This window comes from Dasypus novemcinctus, chromosome 25, assembly GCF_030445035.2.
Source record: "Dasypus novemcinctus isolate mDasNov1 chromosome 25, mDasNov1.1.hap2, whole genome shotgun sequence".
Taxonomy (NCBI): domain Eukaryota; kingdom Metazoa; phylum Chordata; class Mammalia; order Cingulata; family Dasypodidae; genus Dasypus; species Dasypus novemcinctus.
In genome coordinates, this window is record NC_080697.1 from 9,222,780 (window position 1) to 9,242,513 (window position 19,734).

Here is a 19,734-nt window from a genome sequence, read left to right on the forward strand (position 1 = left end):
CTTATTTTAAAATGATCTACTTAATGGCCACAAAGAATATTATGGAAATGACAGGTTGCTTCTACCTGCCTTCTAGTACCTTCTAGTCTAAAGTACCCTGGCTGCATTACCTTAGTTTGATCACAGGGAATACTATTTAACCCCAAATTTCCCAAACTGTGTTCCAGAATCCATAGACAGTGTTTCAGAAGATGTAAACGGTTCTGGAAAAGGGGAAAAATCATTACTCGTAATTTGGGGGAAACGCAACATATTGAAGTGCCCCCTTATAGGGTCACAGTGCACGTTCAGTTATTGAAGAATCTATGGTAAAGGAACCTTAGTCAGCTGGTATTAAAACTTATCTCAAAACATAACATGCTTGGGTTTCATATCACTCTAATCAAAATACTGAGAATAGCATTCAGCGAGACACTAGCTAGGAAAATGCTTATCTACCTATTCCCACCTAACAGTGTGTATGTTGCATAACACCCACCCTTGAAGAGCAGCCTAATGCCCACAATTTCAGCAGCATTTAATACTTTAATAATAAAAGCAATACACTGTAGTTAAGCATCACACATAACTTGAACTTTTATAGACTGTCCTAAGAAGGTAATGGTTATATCTGACATTGAATTCTGGGAAAAATAAAGGTTCTTTGGAAAGGAACCATAACTCTCTCGTGTGCTAACCGTGACTTCAGGTACAGTGGCTTCCACCGGCTTCTGGAGAATCTCCGATTCAGGGTTTGTCCATACACAGGGCATTAGCCAGTTGTGCCGGCACCACCTGCTGCTGAAAATATTCTCATATACAGATAAATTGGCTGCTGCAGGTGTTCTTTTTATCATGCCCTTCCTTTTATTCCTAAGGAAATCATATGTCAAGTTCTCCTTATTCTGAAAATATGCGTGACAAGCCTAGTTCTTGTAAAAGAGGGTAAACTTGAGTGGGTCCCAGCCACTGAGGGAGCAGGTTCTGAACTAACGAGGCTTCGTATCGGCCGGAGGTAGAGCAAGGAATCCTTTCTCATGCTGGAGTTATGCATTCTGGCTGGGCAAGGCCGGGACTTCCTTTGGCGGGGGTGGGGGATGGGGGTGGGTGGCTGTTCACTGTGCAACACTGATTCCCAGCATGCTCTGTTGTTCTGACTCAGAAGGCCCAGGCGCAGCTCGTCCTGCGCTCTGGCAGCCCTGCTGGACACCAGCAGCTCGCTTTAGCTGATTTAATTACCCTCACATTTGTGCTGCTTTCCATGGCGCTCGAGAACGGCTGACACTAAAGGGCTGGGTTTCATGTGCTTGAACTTGGGTGACACAAATATCTCAGCGGTGAATCAGTCCTGGAAAGGGTTGGTGGGTAAGGTAGGGAGTGTTTATAGAAGACATTTCATCACCGCTAGTCAAACATGGCTCATTGTTGCTTCAGGAGGCGCTGGTATTTTCCTCTTTGAAGGAGATGCTCCCGGAGCCAAGAGCTTCCAGCCTGAGCTCAGAGCAGGGGAAGGGCCATGGCCATTTGCACGCAGGAAACCCGCAAGACTAGCTGCTTTGGAATGTTGACAATCTCGGGGCAATGGTTCTTCGTCTCTCCTGGGGTGGTGGGGGCACGGGTAAATCTATGGAGACCGCCTGAGGCTGTCTCTCAGACTTGCTCTGCACTGGGGAACTTTCTGCCTGGCTTCCTTTAAAAAAAAAAAAAAGCCAGCCCAGTTGCTGAAGACCAAAGATGAAACCGAGAAAGTTGTCACTTTAGAAAATCAGTTCTGTTGGTATCAATGGTGAAAACAAGGGCAATCAGAAGATGAGAAGACGGGATTTCTTTGGCTTGGGCACATCACTTGGACCACAGTGAGGGAGATTCAGACCCTGCACAGCAGTGTCCCCAAAGCCAACACCCTACCAGTGAGAAGAGAGCACTCCCGTGACCCGAGTGGCCCCCTAGCCTGGGGAAGCGGAAGTCATCAGAAGCAGCTTGAAGCCATTCTGTGGGTGTGGTGTATTGAAGGCAAGAGCAGGGGGTGTCTGAAGATTACATTTAGAGAAACCCAATCCAGGCCAAGCCAAGAAACACACACCAAAAGGAAATATTTTAAGAAAATAAACAAAGCCACTGAGTCAAACTCACAGAGCAGGAAAAGTGGAATAAAAGATGATCTGAGGCCTGAGGTTTGGACATTTTGAAGCCACACATGTGACGTGCCAGCCCAAGAACGTGAGGAGGGTTGCAGCTGTGTCGGCGCGGAGGCAGCCTGCTCCCAGCAGGGCCCAGGCGGGGTGGAGGAAGCCCACCTAGAGCGCGGGCACTGTCAGCGCGGCCTCGCGGTCAGCCTGGAGCGCTGAGGGAACAGGGACCCACCCACCGACTGGGGAGTTCCCTGCTGTCTGCTCATCAGTGTCCTAAATTTGTCATCACCAGAGGGCATTTCAGTGTTAGAACAGGAAGTTTGACTATCAAAACTTGTAACCAAGAACCTGCCCCATCAGTATTGTGCTGTCTTCAGAATCCTGGAACTCAGTTTGAATTATTCTTGTTCCCAAGAGTTTTAACTCTGTGAAATGAGATGCAAATTTGACCCATTTTAGGATCCATTTTATGTTGTAATGAATAGGGTCCACTCAGAGAGTCGGGCATCCGTGGCACTGAATTCTGAGTCCAGGCCACCTTCTTTGGAAGCATTCTGGTTCTACCAATTAGCTGAGCCACAGGAGAATGACTTTCACCAGGATGTCCTCTAACTCCCATCTTTTTGGTTTTTATGAGGGGGTCAATGCAAGCACACAGGGGATGGAAACAGCTCTAAATTTGTGGTGAAACTATTGTCAAGAATATAACCACATCAGATCACAAGTGAGACTGGCATCTTTATGATTAAACATCAGAAAACATGTGTCTCTCGAGGAATGAATGTGCCTCCTCTATCCTGTTGGTGAAGCTCGTCAGGTCTCCCTGAGCTGTGGGTGCCAGGAAATTCATCTCTAAGTGTCACAATCATAACTCCACCATTTCTCATGAGCGGTATATTTTCTGCATCCTCCTTTATTTAGTCCTGCTTTTCTTATGTGTGTGTGCATGTGTTTGGACAGAAACCATCTTCAGATACCTTCCCAGAAGTGATGTCCACTACCCGTCTCCCAGTTTTGGAGGCATAATTTGTTTTACAGAGGAAGGGCTGGCATAATTCATATCATGAGACAATAACTCTCTGCACTGGTCCTTGTCACTGGGAGAGATTGATTGGGGAAGGAGAAGTATCATCAGAGCATTGTATAGAAGTCATACTAATGTATTTTTGGAGAAGTACAAAGAGGTCAGGAACTGAACCTGAAATAGGGGTGAGAGAGGGCTGGGTGGGCTCTGCATGATAAAATAGAAAGTGTTGGGGAGAACTGCTGGAGTGCAGTAATGTTGGAAAAGTGGTTGGAAAAAGGGCAGAAAAATGCAACAGGAAGTGGGAGCCCTAATTGGCAGACGTGTCCACAAATTTTTTTTTTTTTAATAGGAGCTTTTATTCTCCATTGAAATTATCTAATGAACTGAGCTGGATGGTAGTTCTGTTCACCATTATTTTATTACCAAAATCACCTCTTTGGATTTGTATGTTAGGTCAAGAGGGCCAGAAGGTGACAGGAGTCAGAGAGAAAGGACGAGGTCCTTTGTTTAGTTAAGATGAGCTGTAACACTTTGAAAAACTGGCAGTGTAAAGCATGAGAAAGAGAATGCAGCATAAGCAGGTAACTAGGGTCAGTGCTCTTTGGCAGAAACCCAAGGACTCAAGATATACAAAATCATGTGGAAAGCACATTGCACTTCCTGTGGTACATGGATTGGTGCTGGTGGATGGCTTGAGAAGGTATGATAGTATGTAAATGTGGAGGACAGCAGGGAGATTCCCAGGTTTACATTTGCTATTTGTGGTTTCATCAGGGGATTATCAGCCTAAAATTTTGCAAGCTTCCCTGCCTTCCTCTGCAGACAAGTATTCTCCTTCTGAGAAAGAATTTTGGCCGGCCACAGGGCCTTCATAGAGGCCTAATGTGTAACCATGGGCCACCAAGTTACCATGAGACCTGAATTTCTAATTATGAGCTGGATGCTTTTTGACCCACCAAGCATAACGTTGGGCATGCATGGAAGCACTCCATCATCCAGTGGAAGTGGTACCTACAAGATAGGGCTCCAGTGAGCCCTATCTTCATGAGGAAATGGCCCAAATGTCCACGACCCCTCTGCTGCCACATTGCCTTCTCTTTCCCAGAGCACAGCTATGGCCTCTTGAGGAGTTCCCTCTGATCACTTGGGCCTGGTTTCCACATGGTTCTGTATGATATACAGATACCATCTGGAAGTGAACATCTATAGTACTACTGTCCCTTTCTGGGACATCCCTGAAGGACAGTAGTGAGAGGAAATTGTTCCAGTGGGCAGTACTTTGAGCAGTGCACCTTGGAAGGAGAAGTGGCCAGGGGTGCATCTGTACACTGATTCATGGGCTATGGCCAATGGTTTAGCTGAATGGTGAGGGACTGGAAAGGACATGATCAGAAAATTGGTGACAATGAGTCTGGGGGAGAAGTGTATGGATAGCCCTTTCTGAATGGAGGAAAGACATAATGACACTAATGTCTTATGTCAATAACTCTCAGAGAGAAAACTCAGCAAAGAAGGGCTTCAGTAATGAAGAGGATAGGATGACCATCCTGTGGATGCTGCCAACACCCTTCCCCAGCCATGCCTGGCATTGCCCAATAGGCTCATGAACAAAGTGGCCATGATGGTAGGGATGGGGTTACACATGGGCTCAGCAACATGGACTTCCACTCACCAAGGGCAACCTCGCTATAACCACTGCTGAGTGCCCGATCTGCCAGCAGCAGAGACCCACACTCAGTCCCCAGTGTGGCACCCTTCCCTGAGGTACTAACTGGTGACAGGTTAATTACATTGGACCACATCCATCATTGAAGGGGCAGCATTTCATTCTTACTTGAATAGATACTTGCTCTGGAAACAGATGTACTTCCCCTGCAAGTAATTTTTCTGTCAAAACTACCCATCCAGGGACTTACAGAATGCCTTATAAAATGTCAGAATATTCCACAAAGCATTGCCTCAGCTCAAGGAACTTACTTCACAGCAAATGAAGTATGTCAATGGGCCCATGCTCATGGATTTCACTGGTTTTACCAAGTTCTGCCATATCCTAAAGCAGCTGGGTTGATAGAATGATGGAATGGCCTTTTGAAGGCTCAATTATGGCAACTTCAGGGAGAAAATACCTTGCTGGTCAGGGGCAGGGTTCTTCCAGACGTTGCATATGCCCTAAAGCAGCATCCGCTCCATGGTGCTCTTTCTCCCATAGTCAGGTTTCAGGGGTCCTGGATGTACCCTTAGCCATCCATTATGTAAATATCTGCTTCCTGGCCCTGTAACCCCATGCTCTGCTGGTCTAGAGTCCTAGTTTCAAAGGGAGGAGAAAGTAACTGCTTCAAAGGATGAGAGACAACAATGATTCCATTGAACTGGAAGTTAAAACTGCTACCTGGCCCCTTGGAGCTCCTCATACCTCTGAATCTAAGGCAGAGAAGGGAATTACTGTACTGGCTGGGCTGACTGATCCTGACTATTGAGGGGAAATACTGACACAATGAAGGAAAGAAGAGTTTGCCTGGAACACAGTTCCCTCAGCACTTCCACATCCTGTGATTAAAGTTAAAATAAAACTAAAGCACAGAAATCCAGGCAGGACTGCTAATGGTCTAGACCCCTTAACAAATTAAAGTGTGGGCCACCGCACCAGGCAAAGAAGCATGACAAGGTAAGGTGTGTGTTGAGTGTAAAGAAAAAATGGAATGGATAGTGGTAGAAGATAGTTTCAAATACCAGGTATGACTCATGTGACCAGTTGCAGAAACAAGAACTGTAATGGTTATGAGTATTTCTTCCTTGTTTGTTTTATGAATGTGTTTAATATATTTACATAAAGCACGTATCTTTGTTTTCTTCATTGTCTTATCCCCTTTTCATACACCATAAGTTGTAAAAACTTTATGTCAGTGTTTAAGTCATAGGATACCAAAGATAAGGGTGAATTTCACACAAGGACTTACATCCTCTACACAGGACAAGTTGAGTTATGTTAGACAAAAGTGTCATTGCATTGTTGCCTTTATTGTAGTTTAAGTATGGTTGAAGTACATGTGTGTGGGTGCCAGGTTCAGAAGGGGTGCTGTGATGGTTAATTTCATGTGTCAGCTTGACCAGGTTACGGTTTCTAATTGTGTGATCAAGTAAGTACTGATCTGTTTGTTACTGTGAGGGTATCACATAGATGGGCTTGCGTCCATAATCAGTTTATTGCATCAACAATCAACAAAGGACCTTGCCCTCACCTATAGGGGAAGTCTCCTCATCTAATCAGTTGGAGTTCTTAGAATCAAGAGTTGAGGATTTCAGAATCAGAAAGAATTTTTGCCTCTATTTCAGCCAGCTTTTTTTCCCTGGTGAATTTGGACTTGCCAGGCTTCAGAATCTCCTTGTTGGATTTTCCAACTTCAGTTCCTCATAATAAATCTTTTAATGTGTGTATATGGGGTGTGTGTGTGTGTGTATCCTATATATCCTAATATATACTATCAGTTCTGTTTCTCTGGAGAACTCTGATTCATACAACATATAAATAAATGTCCCTGCTTATAAATTCATTTATTTCTACTCTTTGATACAGAAATCTTATTTTTCAGAAAGTTCAATACTCATGTTTCATTAAACCCCCCCCCCCCCATTATAAAGAAAAATCATTACCAAGTCTAAGAGTCCTTCAATTGCAAAAACACAGTAAATGATCCAAAGTGGGACCACTTTTTCTATAAATATTACGAACAGAAGAGTATTTAAAAATGCATAGGTAAGTTCCCAAGAAAAAGAAATGCCCAGCTAAGATAAATAAAAAGGAAATTAAAAGAGAGACTACTGATAAAATAATTACATATAAAACTTGAGGGAGGCAACTAAAGAGTATTTACAGGATTATTTATACTTACAAGCATAGATAGAAAAGATAACAAAGGATGAAAACCTATGAGCTAAACGTGAAACTTCTGAAGACAAGAAAAAATATGTGAGTGAATACAAAGAAAGTCAGAGCAAGAAACCAACATAGAAAGGGAAGAAAAAATAGAATTGACAAAATTAAAACATTCTTTGAAAGACTGATAAAATAGTAAAAAAATAAAATAAGAGGAATATAAGTACAGGTACAGTAGTGACTTTTTCTAATTTTCAGAGATTGTTAGGAATAGTTTTATGCCAATAAATTTGAAAACTAAAATGTGATGAAAAATTTTATTAAAAATGAATAAATTATCAATAGCAATCAAAGAAAAAATAGACAAACTGAACATCCAATAAAGACATTAAATTGAAGGTTAAAAATTCCACCTCATTACCCCCACCTTTTCATAGTGTCCCCCACAAATCCAAATATCAACACCATGAAGCTCAGACAATTTTATAGACCACTTTTATTAAGCCTTCAAGGAACAGAAAACCCTTGTCTTACACAAACTCTTCCAGAGAATAATAAAAGAAGGAATCCTCCCAAGCTCACTTTATGAGGCTAAGATGACCTTGATTTCAGTACAAAACAATAAAGGAAAATTGTAGACAGATTTCACTTATAAGCACAATGTTAATATCCCACACATAAAGTAAACAAAATCTTTCCACCTTCCTCATCTGAATCTGAGAGGGATCTCTTCATGGTGGCTGCAAACCAGGCTTCCCCAGTCCTCCTTGCTTGACTTATCAGCAGGCACGGAGGTGGGGCACCCACCACATGCTACTCCACTGCCTGAACTGTGACCACGCCCTCCATCCCCAGGTCTTTGACCTCCTCTCCCCTGATCAGTAAACTATCCTTCACGTTGAAGGTAAGGAGTTTCCTCTCCACTTGAGCAAGGAGGCAAGATGATGGTGCTCCCATACTAACAATGAGAAAAATTCATATAATGTGCAAAATCTTTCCTTGAGCCCATCCAAGAACTGGGATTACAAGGAAACAAAGTAAACTGAGTGCTAAATCCCACCAAGAAGAGAATCAGACATACAATCTAGTTCACATTTGATGAAATAGCCCTTAAAATGGATAAGAAGAAAGTTGCTAAGATTCTAATGATTTTTTAAAGTTCAGGATGGGCTAACACTACAATTGAGAATAACTAAGATGCAGAGATAAAGTCTTTTCCACAGGCCCCCACCGGGGGCTTATGGTAAAGAATAGAGAGAGTCCCTATTGGTGGCATATGTTTGCAGGTGATTACAATATTACCAGAAAACAAAATACTTCAGGATAAACCCAACAAATTGCATGCAATATTTGTGAGCCAAAAATTACAGCACATTTGATGAGAGAAATCAAAGAAAAACCACAAAAAAAAAGCTATACCATGTTCATGAATTACAAGACTACATATTGTTACCTTGTCAATTCCCCCCAAATTGAATTATATGTTAAATATAATCCCCATTAAAATTCCAACAGGCAGGGGTTTTTTAGAAATTGGCAGATTGATTGTAAAATTTATATGGAAAAGCAAGTGACCTATAGTGGCCCAGATAATTTTTTTTTTTTTTTTTTTTTTTTTTAGGTAAATCAGGGCTAGGATTAAACCCAGGACCTTGATTGACACTCAACCACTGAGCCACATCCGCTCCCCTGAGTTGGGTATTTTATTTGTTTGTTTGTTTGTTTTTGTTTGTTTGTAGGAGGCACCAGGAACTGAATCTGGGACCTCCCATGTGGGGAAGCAGCACTCAACTGCTTGAACCATCTCTGCTCCCCCTAAATAATTTTTACAAAGAAAAAAGGGTTGGAGAATTATAAATCTGCTATGAAGTTATAGTAATAGAAAGTGTGGCATCAGCAAAAAGATGAGCCTTTAGAACATAAAAACAGAACAGAGCCCATAATTAGAACCATACTTATATGGCCAGTTGGGTTTTGACAAAGTTGACAAAAAATGATAGTCTGTTCAGCAAATATCATAGGAAATGAGTATCTTATAGGAAAAAAAAAGTTAACTTTGACCTTTAACTCACAGCATGTCTAAAAATTAACTTGATATAGATCATAGAGTTAACTGCAAGATCTAAAACTATTAAACTTCTAGAAGTAAACATAGAGGAAAGCTTTGAGACATTTGTGCTAGACAAAGATTTCTCAAAAGGACACAAAAAGCATCCATCATAAGAAAAGAAATGATAAAATGAACTTCAACAAAATTAAAGAAAAAGAAAAAATCCTTTGCTCTTCAAAACATGTAGTTGACAAAACAAGAAGGCAAGTCACAGACTAGGAAAGAATATCTGTAAAAGATAAACTTGATAAAGGACTGGCATTCATTAGCATGACTGAAGTTTAAAAGAATGACCATACCAAATGTTGGCAAAGATGTGGATCAACTGAAATGATCATCTCTTGCTGGTGAAGTGCAAAATGTTAAAGAACTTTGGAGAACAATATGATAGTATGTTTAAAATTAAGCTCACATTTTTCCTATGACCAGCACGCCACACATAGAAATTTACCCATGAAAAATGAAAATCTATGTCCACATAAAATTTGTAATTTAACATTCATAGCCAAATAATTCATAATATCAAGAAGTGGAAATAACCCAAATGGTCATCATTAGTGGATGGATAAATCAATTGTGGTGTAGCCATGCTATGAGCTATTATCAGCAATAAAAAGTTAAAAATATTAATAACATGCAACAACTTGGATGAATTTTGAAAAAAAAATTTTGCTAAGTGAAAGAAGTCAAACACAAAGAATAAACACTGTATGCTTCCATTTATCTGAAATGTTATAAAAGCAAAATCATAGTAACAGGAAACAGACTACCAGTTGCCTGGGATGAGGTTCAGTGGGAGAGATCAATTGCAAAGGGATGTAAGCAACTTTTTTATAGTAATGGAACTATTTTATATCTTTATTGCTGTGGTGGTTACACATTTCTATACAAATAACAACACTCATCATCCTATATTTAAATTGGGTGAATTTCATTGCATATAATTTATATCTTAATAAAACTGGGGAAAATGATATTGACAAAATCTTTAATCTGGGGTTGCTATACAGAGGCCAAGATTAAAGATTTTTGTCAATTAGTTGTGGTTTTTTTAAAATTCTAAATAGAGGGTATCTTCTTTTCAACTTTCATTTAAGTATATAATTTATATCCAATTAAATTCACTAATTTTGAGTAGGTAGTTCAATAGATTTTGACAAATATACAGTTGTATGACAACCCCCACAGAAAATTTTAGAACATTTCCATCAAACAAGCTCTTTCATGCCCCTTTACAGGTAATGCACCGCTCCCAGCTCTGGAAAAGAGATCACCTTTTCTAGCATTTCCTATAAATGGACTCACATAGTATGTAATTGCTTATGTCTGGCTTATTTCACTTAGCTTAATGCTTTTGAAATTAAGCAGTGTATATATATATATATATATATACACAGATTAATATTTTGTTCCTTTTTATTGCTGAATAGTATTTGGATATGCCGCAACTTTTTTTATCCATTAGCCAGTTGATGGGCATGTAGATGGTTTCCCTTTGGGGATTATTCTACATAAAGCTGCTATGAAAATTCTCAAACAAATTTTTGTGTGCACCTATGTTTTTATTTCTCTTGGATAAATATTATAGAGTAGGAATGTTGGGACATATGGAGAATATGTTAAATCTGTAAGAAAATGCCAACCTGCTTTTCAAAGTGGCTGCATCCCCTCCATCTGTAATGTCTGGGAGTTCCAGTGACTCCACGACCTCAGCAACATTATGGTCAGTCTCCTTAAATTTAGCCACTCTAGTGGCTGTGCAGTGGCTCTCATGGTGGTTTTGAGTTTCATTCCCCTGACAACCTAATAGCATTGAACTTCTTTTAAGTGTTCATTGGCCATTCATGTATGTTCTTTGGTGGAGTGTCTAGATCTTTTGTCCGGTTTTTAAAACCTAGGTGTTTTACTTTTTTCTTTTTTCTTTTTCTTTTATAATTTTTTTATTTTATGAGTTCTTTTTCTTTGTTCTCTCTCTCTCTCTTTTTTAATGTTACATTCAAACAATTTAAGAGTTTCCCACATAGCCCCCATCCCCCTCACCCCACTCCTCTAAAATCAACAACCTCTTTCATCATCATGGGACATTCATTGCATTTGCTGAATACATTTTGGAGCACTGCTGCACCACATGAATAGTGGTTTGCATTATAGTTTACACTCTCCCCCAGTCCACCCAGTGAGCCATTGCAGGATATGCATTGTCCAGCATGTGTCCCTGCAGTACCACCCAGGACAACTTCAAGTCCTGAAAATGCCCCCACATCATATCTCTTCTTCCCTCTCCCTGCCCTCAGCAGCTACCGTGGCCATTTTCTCCACATTTTTTCCATTACTAATCACAATAGTTCCCTAGCAGAAAATCAGTAAGTCCATTCTAATCCATACTCTATTTCTCCATCCTGTGGACCCTGGGATGGTTATGTCCACTCCACCTCTATATCGAGAGGGAGTTATTTATATGTTATGGATTCAAGTCTTTTCTCAAATACATGTTTTGCAAATATTTTCTCTCAGCCTGTGGCTTACTCTCTAATTTTCCTAATACTGTCTTTCAAAGAGGAAACGTTTTTATTTATGATTAAGTCCAACTTATCAAGATTTTTTGTTATCTCTGCTTTCCTATGCTAAGAAATCTCTGCCTAAGAGTGAACAGTTCTATTGTTAATTAGATGCATTTCATCTATTTTCAAAAGGAGGCAATCTGGGTGGTTGACCATGAGGTAAGAGGGCAAGTAGGGCTGGACAATAGAGCCCAGTGTGTAGTTGTCTAAGGGGTAGGACTTTTGGACAAGTCACTGTCCTCCAAGTGGGTCCTCACCAGACCAGTTTATTTTACACCGATCTGAGCCATTGTGCCATCTGCTTCTTTGCTAGGTAGGACTCTTTTCCACTCTTAAATCATAAAAGGAATAACTTAGGCTGTCATAGCCCTTTGGAAGCTTCAAAGTGTTTTAAAATCTTTTAATCTATTGGGTCCCCACAGTCCTGTGAAATAAGAATGGAAACTCCCACTGACACGATATGTTATGGTTCAGAATGTGAATGACTTGCCTAAGGTCATGCAAGTAATTAGTTAAAAAGTCAGGACCAGCATCCCAGGCTCCTGACAGCACAGGGTGTTGCCGGGTTGCCTTCTTCAAATTCCTGAGCAACTGTGGTTAAGCTCAAGTCTCGTTTGTGGAGAGGGCCATGCCAGAGGGGGAGATGGGTTAGGGAGAGAATCTGCTCCTAGTGAAGGTTTGGGACAACCTGGTACAGTATGATCATCCCACGTCAAAACGAAAGTCACTGTGATAGTGTAGGAAAAAGGAGAACATTGGAATTGGACAAACATGTGCTCTGATTCCAGCTTGGCTACCGTTAAACAGTTATAGGTGAATTGGTTTCCCTAAAGCACTTGAAATAAATAGTTTCTCACCCAGTAGATATGTATTTCTTAATATCTGATCATTCGTTTCCTCCTCATAAGATGTGCTAAGTTTTTGAACACTTTCCATGTGTCAGAAGCTATGCTAATCATTTTACCTACTGCACTGACGCCTCAAAACAGTTCTATGTGGTAGATACCCCCATCCAAATTTAATATACAAAAAGAAAAAGGTTTAGAATGTATCTTGCCTGAGACCCCACAGTTCACAGGTTGGGGATCCAAGCCTGTCTGTCTCCAAACCCATGCTCTTAGCACCCAATCTATGCTGTCTCCCACCTTTAAAAACATGCCCTGCAAAGCTGGTGGGCAGCAGTCAGAAGCCATTCACCACCAGACAGCAACCCACACGGCCCCAAGCAAATCAAACCACCCAGTAGATTTCCTCTTGCTTTGCTTCAGAGAAGCCAATCAGCTCAGGTCCTGGAGCCCCTGTACCCCATAAAAGAAGAGACCCCAGGGCAGAACTGGCAATTCTCTTGCTTGTGAATGCCTACCCTCAACTCTGAGGGTGTACTTTTGATCTCTTGCTTTACTCCCCAATAAATTCTCTGCTTGCCTGAAAATAAAAAATGGGCACAGCAATCTGTATTACGTAAAGTGCCTTGTGAATTTAACCCATTCATGTCACAGTAGGAACTGCATTCTTGCCATTTTCCAGTTTCCTCCCCTTCTAGTTACACTTCAAGATCCACCTGGGAGTTGAGTGGGACCTTCTAGCTAATTCTAGCCAATGGCTTGTCGACAGAACAGCCTTGTGCCCCTTCTGGGCTGGCACATCTGATTGTCAGTAGAGGATTGGCCAGAACTCTTGTCACACTGCCTAGGAGGTGATGGAAGTACGTGTTGATATGGGAGTTGCCCTAAGATTCAAGCAGCCTGAAATCTGAGCCAACACCTGGAGGAAAGCTGGCCTGGGAAGTCTTTTGCAGTGAGCTTTGTATGGAAGGGAAATGAACATTTCCTGTTTTAAGCCACTTAGATTTGGAGATTGTTTGTTACCACAGCAGTACCTTCAAAAATAGCACAATATGGTACCTAGGGTGGGGGTGGTTGTGGTTGTGTTTGTAATGGTGGTGGGTCATAGTGTCATCTCCCAAGGGCTACCCTTTTATGATCCTCGACCCTCTTCCCAATAGCAGTTGAGATAATATTTTTATAATCAAATTAGAAAAATAAAGATCTAAAACATCATTCAATGGCATGGACAAGGAAAAGATATATTGACTGGACCATTGAGCACAAGTCTAAGCAGCAGATAAACAGCCTTTCCCATGAATTGGCTCTGGAGGTTCTCACTCTACTCATAAGTAATTATAAAGGCATTATACTCACCAGCATGAATGGATTACAAACCATCCAGCCATTAAGTAAACTTAAGCAGTCTTCTCGATCTCTATCAGCAAGGACTTTCCTCTTAACAAGTTCCACATTGCAGACCAATCTTTCTGCCATCTGCTCAAGTGGTAACATGTGGCAAGACCATGATTTGTTGAACACTTTGCCCTTGGTAAGGAAAGAGACCTTGGGGATTTTATTTTTTTTTTTTTTTTGACAAAACCACCTTCTTGGCACACAGTTTGTGGCTAGAGTTTGCCCTCTGTCCCTTTTGTGAAATGATCCATTTTAATCTGAATGTCACTTTGAGTGAATGTACATGAGATTGTATTTACATATGCTAACCATCAGACTGATTTCCAATAGTGATGGTGTGTTGGATCACCTTCCATGCCCAGGATTTTAATCAGGTAATGATAACAGTGTCTTCCTAGCCCCCAAAGAGAATGAGGCATTTTTTAAAGCTCCATAGACCTTATCTGTTGTTGTTGCCCCCTGTTATCCTCTTCCTTCTTCATCAGCCTACCTCTCACTGATCCTTTAAATTTCATGATTTCTGAGATGTTTTCACTGACCACCCCATGTGGGTTAGGGAACTCTCCTCTTTGTTCCATTTTTTTCCTAGGCTTACCTCTCTCACAGAATTTTACAGAAGATATTGGGATATGATGTGGCTATGTATAATGCTAGAGCTATTACTGATGAGGGAAGTTTAACAATGCTTCAAAATAGTATCATCATGTGCATTTTCTTCTGCACTGTGGGCATCAATTTTCAAATCTAACTCAAAGTAAGAGGTGAAAGATCCCACCGTAGGTGGTTTAAAGCATTCTTCTCCCCAGAAATCACACATGATATCAGTTCTGCAGAAGCCATCAGAGAGAAATCAAATAGTTTAGAGATCTCTGAGATTAGAGAGGCAATAAAATAGAGCCCCATGGTCGAAGAAGACAACTTGCATTTTGTGGGACTTACTTGATGTTATCAAATCCATCCATAGATATTAATGAGTAAATCCTGGATATGCAGACCCTACTTTTCAATCAAGCATGTTGGCAAAAGCTAAGAATTCAGGTGATTAATAATGAGGATCCCAAGTCAAGAGGGAAGAAGTAGACATCCTATCAACAATACAAACACATTTAACCCAGATGAGAGCAAACACAGTATATACCAAAGATGGTATAAGCTGTTTGGACCATAATCACTTACAACTTTATAATACAAGGGTTCTCAAAGTATCTTAGTGGGGAAGGGGATGAGGATCAAACTCACAAAAAATAGAGATTTAAATTCTTTTCATAATCAGCTATATATGACCCATTCTTAACAAAGTCTTCTATGGTTTTCAAATATTTTCATAGACAAATAATTGCATTGAATCTACCCACTTGATTCAGTGAATGTTTTTTTGGGGAGGTGGGGGGCAGAACCTTACACATTTTCCATAGTGCACATCTATCATCATGGCAATTAGTGAATTAACACATTAGTTAATATATTTGGCATAAGAAAACTATCATTCTGATCTGGGAGTAGGGAAAGATATCTTAAATAATGGGACAAAGGTGATAACAATAAAAAGTTTCATAAATGTCTTCTTATTAAATTAATATATCTATAATATTTATGAAAAAAGCACTTTAAAAAGTGAAACATTAAGGTATAAACTGTGAGAATGCATGGGGAGCATACATAACTGACATTAAGGTATCAAAAATATTGATAGCTTACAAACCAAAAAAGCAAAATCATGAGATTTATAACCATTCAATGGAAAAAAATCAAGAAACCAAATATGATGGCTATTTTTTGGGTCAGCTTTGCAAGATTATGGTACCCAGTTATTTACTCAAACACTAAGCTTGGTGTTGCTATGAAGGCATTTTGGAGATGTGGTTAATATCTACAATAAGTTGACTTTAAATAAAAGACATTACCCTCAATAATGTGAGTGGGCCTCATCCACCATCACCTTGAGGCCTTCAGAGCAGACCTGAGGTCTCCAGGGGAAGAAGGAATTGGCCTCAAGATGACACCATTAACTCTAGCCTGGGTTTCCAGGCTGCCAGCCTGCACTAAAAAATTCAGACTTGCAGACCCCACCAACGAGTCAATAAGGAAAGGACCAGTTCCCTGAAATAAGTATCTAAATCACCAGATCTCTATCTATCCATCTATCTATCTATCTGCCTATCTATCTGCCTATCTATCTGCCTATCTATCTGCCTATCTATCTATCTATCTATCTATCTACCTATCTATCTATCTTTCTATCTTTCTATTTCTTTCTCTCTAACTCGCTCTCTCTCTGTCTATATATCTATATCTTATTGGTTCTGTTTCTCTGGAGAACTCTGATGATACTGTAAGTATTTGAGAGAATATGATCAATTGATTCTGTTTTATGATGCTGGTGGGAATGTAAATTGCTACAGCCAATATGGAAGGCAGGTTGTTACTAGCTTGTACGACTGACCATTCAGACACCTTGCTACCCTGCACTTCCATTCCTAGAAGTGCACGTGTGTGTGTCTCCAAATGATACTCTTACTTATAAGTATGCAGAAGAATACACAAGAATATTCATTAACAGCACTATTTATAAGATCAAAAACTAGAAATAATAAATTGTGATGTACTCATACAATGGACTATCTTGCAGCAGTTAAAAAGAATGAACTGTATCTGTATTACTATGAATAAGTAATAACAATATATAACTGAGTGGAAAAAGTAAACCCCAAAATATTACATAGCACATGATATCTATTTTTGTGAACCTACAACACCAAAACTGATATGCTTTTTAGGAATACATATCAGTATTTAGAAGAGCAAAGGAGTGGGGGAAGTGATTGAAGCCCACAGAGGCCACAGCAGCAGCCTGGACATGGGGGTCTCTTGAGAGCTGAGCTGCAGGCAAAGCCTTGGGCCAGCACAGTCCCAAGTCACAAGATCACATGACCAGCCTGTGGACATACTATGGTCACGTGGGTCAAGAATGATTTGAGCAGGATTGGGGGCAGGCTGGAAGAGAATAGCAATCTTGTCAATGGCTCATCCATGTGTCTCGATGAACTGCTGAGATGGATGATAGGTACCTATGGCAGATTTTGGTCAGGCTCTGAACCAGAGGCTTTGACTACAGTATGGTCATGGTGTGATTAGCATTGCAACAAGGTCCCGGTCTAGAAATATGGGCATCAGGACGAAATTCCATAAAGCTGAATGACCTAACTTGTCCCTGTGATGATTCAGCACTGAATTTACTGGAGTTGAAAAACATTTGGGTAACCTACAAGATAAGAGCTAGAAAGCCGAGTACTCTGAGGTTAGAAAACCCACAAAACACTGAGCGATTAATCTTCGAAGAGTAGAAGTAGTGAGTGCTTAGTCACCGACTCTTTTTCCTTTCTCTCCTGAGTGTTCTGGAATTCCTCAATCCTCCTCAGGTGTCTTCCTCCCACCTGGCGAGAATAGAAGTGCTCCTGAAATTGCTGTCATGGCTGTCACCAAACGTGAATAGCTGGATTTTACAGAAGATTATGAAATGATAAGCTGAACAGAACAAAACTGCAGTGCAGCTTTCCATTACAATAGGAGGATTACTCTAAAATCTCTTTTTATCAATATCTAGTTTCCAGTTGCTTTCTGTAACAAAAGAAGAAACTGAAAATCATTGAAGGGCATTTTCTACAAAATGGGAAACTTTTCATTTTTTCTTTCATTTTTTTCCCCAGAGACAATATGAGTTTGTCGATAAACACGTTATGCTGACTACTTTATTTAAGCTTGTTACACATAAGGTGACAGCATACAAATATTAAAACAGATTGATATCGATCGCTAGATGTCATTTTGTAAGTTCCTCTTTTAGAGAATACATTTGAATGCTTTCTAAAACAAAGTATCATATTTTGTCTCACAGAGATAAATGCAGGCATTTCATGGTACATGTTGTGTGGCCAGACATGGTTACTTTTCTTCTCGAATGGGGAGAACTGATGCAAACGAGAACGTTTTAAAGAGACCAGAGCAGTTCCCGGTAGATTTTTGCTCAATAATCAAAGTAGGTCATTTGCTTCAGTAACCAAAATAGTTCATGGTAGTAATTCTCTCTTTTACTCATTTAAATCCCAGCTGGTTCTCCAGAGATGAATATGAGGTAAGGGATTTTAGGAATTGAAAACTTGGTAAATGTTTATTAAGTATTAAGTTGGTCATTTTTAGAATGCATCCATATTCATTACCCAAGCAGATAACGGACACAGAAAACTTCTGATAATGTTCTAACAAAACAATGATTAGTAAATTTACGATAGTCAAGTTGTTTTTACCTTTACTGAGAAGTGTCTATTCACGTAGTAGTAAAAGTGCCAGTGATTGTTTTCTGGTTTGATTATTCACAACGGGGGCTGTGCCCTGTCTTTTGAAAGTAGCATCCTTTCACTTTGGACAGCACAAATGGGAAGGCAAGTTCGGATGTAAGATACATGCAAGTATTAACTCTGTATTCTATTTTTAATGTTGGCTCATTACCCCAGTTCTCGGTGGGAAATGGCATACTGCTCTGATTTGACAGCGGATTCCTCATGGAAAATATAAAACTGCTCTTAGAATTTCATAAAAGTTGTTTTGTGCCATTTCTTCACAAACATTAAATTGCAAATATTTAAATAGAAAACAGCCGCGACCATGTCCTCCGGACTATTATTTACATTGTATTGAATGTTTCTGAAAGAATCACACTTTCCTAGGGGATAAAACCTGATTTCGTAACTTCTTCACATAACTTAGAAAATAAATGTGGAGGAAATACGGAAAATAAATGGAGGAAAAATAAAAGGAAAAATGATGGTGAAAATACTGGAAAGAGGGGCTGTTAGGTTAAATGGAGATGCGACGGGGGACCACAGCATGATTTTGTCAGTGCTCTAGTTCCCATATGGCACAGTGGACACACTAATGGGGGGAAATTCTATTTTAATTCCTAAAGGGCTTCTCTAAAAGGAAACTGAAACCACTTGGAATATGAAATTGGAAAGTAATAAGTCCTTTAAATATTTCCTCAATCTGAAGAAACTACATTTTCATAATATACGCATCTGTGAAAAATAAACCTTTCAAATTTCCAATGCTACTCACTTTCTTCAATGGAAAGGATAAAACTACCCAAGGAACATTTTTTTAAAAGGCCACTATAAAAATTCAATAGAGGAAAATCTAAAAGCTGATAAGTAGATTTGGGGACTCAAATATTGATCATGTGAATAATATGCCCATTTTATAATAGTAGAATAAGATAAATGGCGATGACTTAGCCATTTTAGATTTTTTTTTTTCAACCTCATTTTAAGAGCATCTTATAGGAGTCCAGTCAAGGATTATCAGCATGGCTCTCCTCCCTGCGCAAAGCCTGCTCACAGTCACACACTAACATCACCAGTTGCCTTCACCATGTATGGAGCCTAAGTATATCAGTCACTGATCTGTCTCCAAATAGGAGCACTATTCAAATGAAGTTGTCGAAGAAAGTTTAATTAACAGAATATATAAGTACATTAAATAAATATTAATTATGTGCTAAGGGTTATCACTCAGAGATGGGGCAGAGCTGGGTGGAGAGCTTTCCCGATCCTCAGTCCCAAGGTCTCTGCTGGAATCGTGGGTGGACACCACCCACTGGCCTTCTGGTGCCCAGCAAGCCTGCTGAAATGCAAACACCAGCACACGAACATCTTGTGCATGTGAATGTCTGATTTGTCCCATGCCGAGATCAGAGATATTTCCCCAAAACCTTGAGCAAGATATATTTGACCTGTGCTATCAGCTACTGCCTTCACG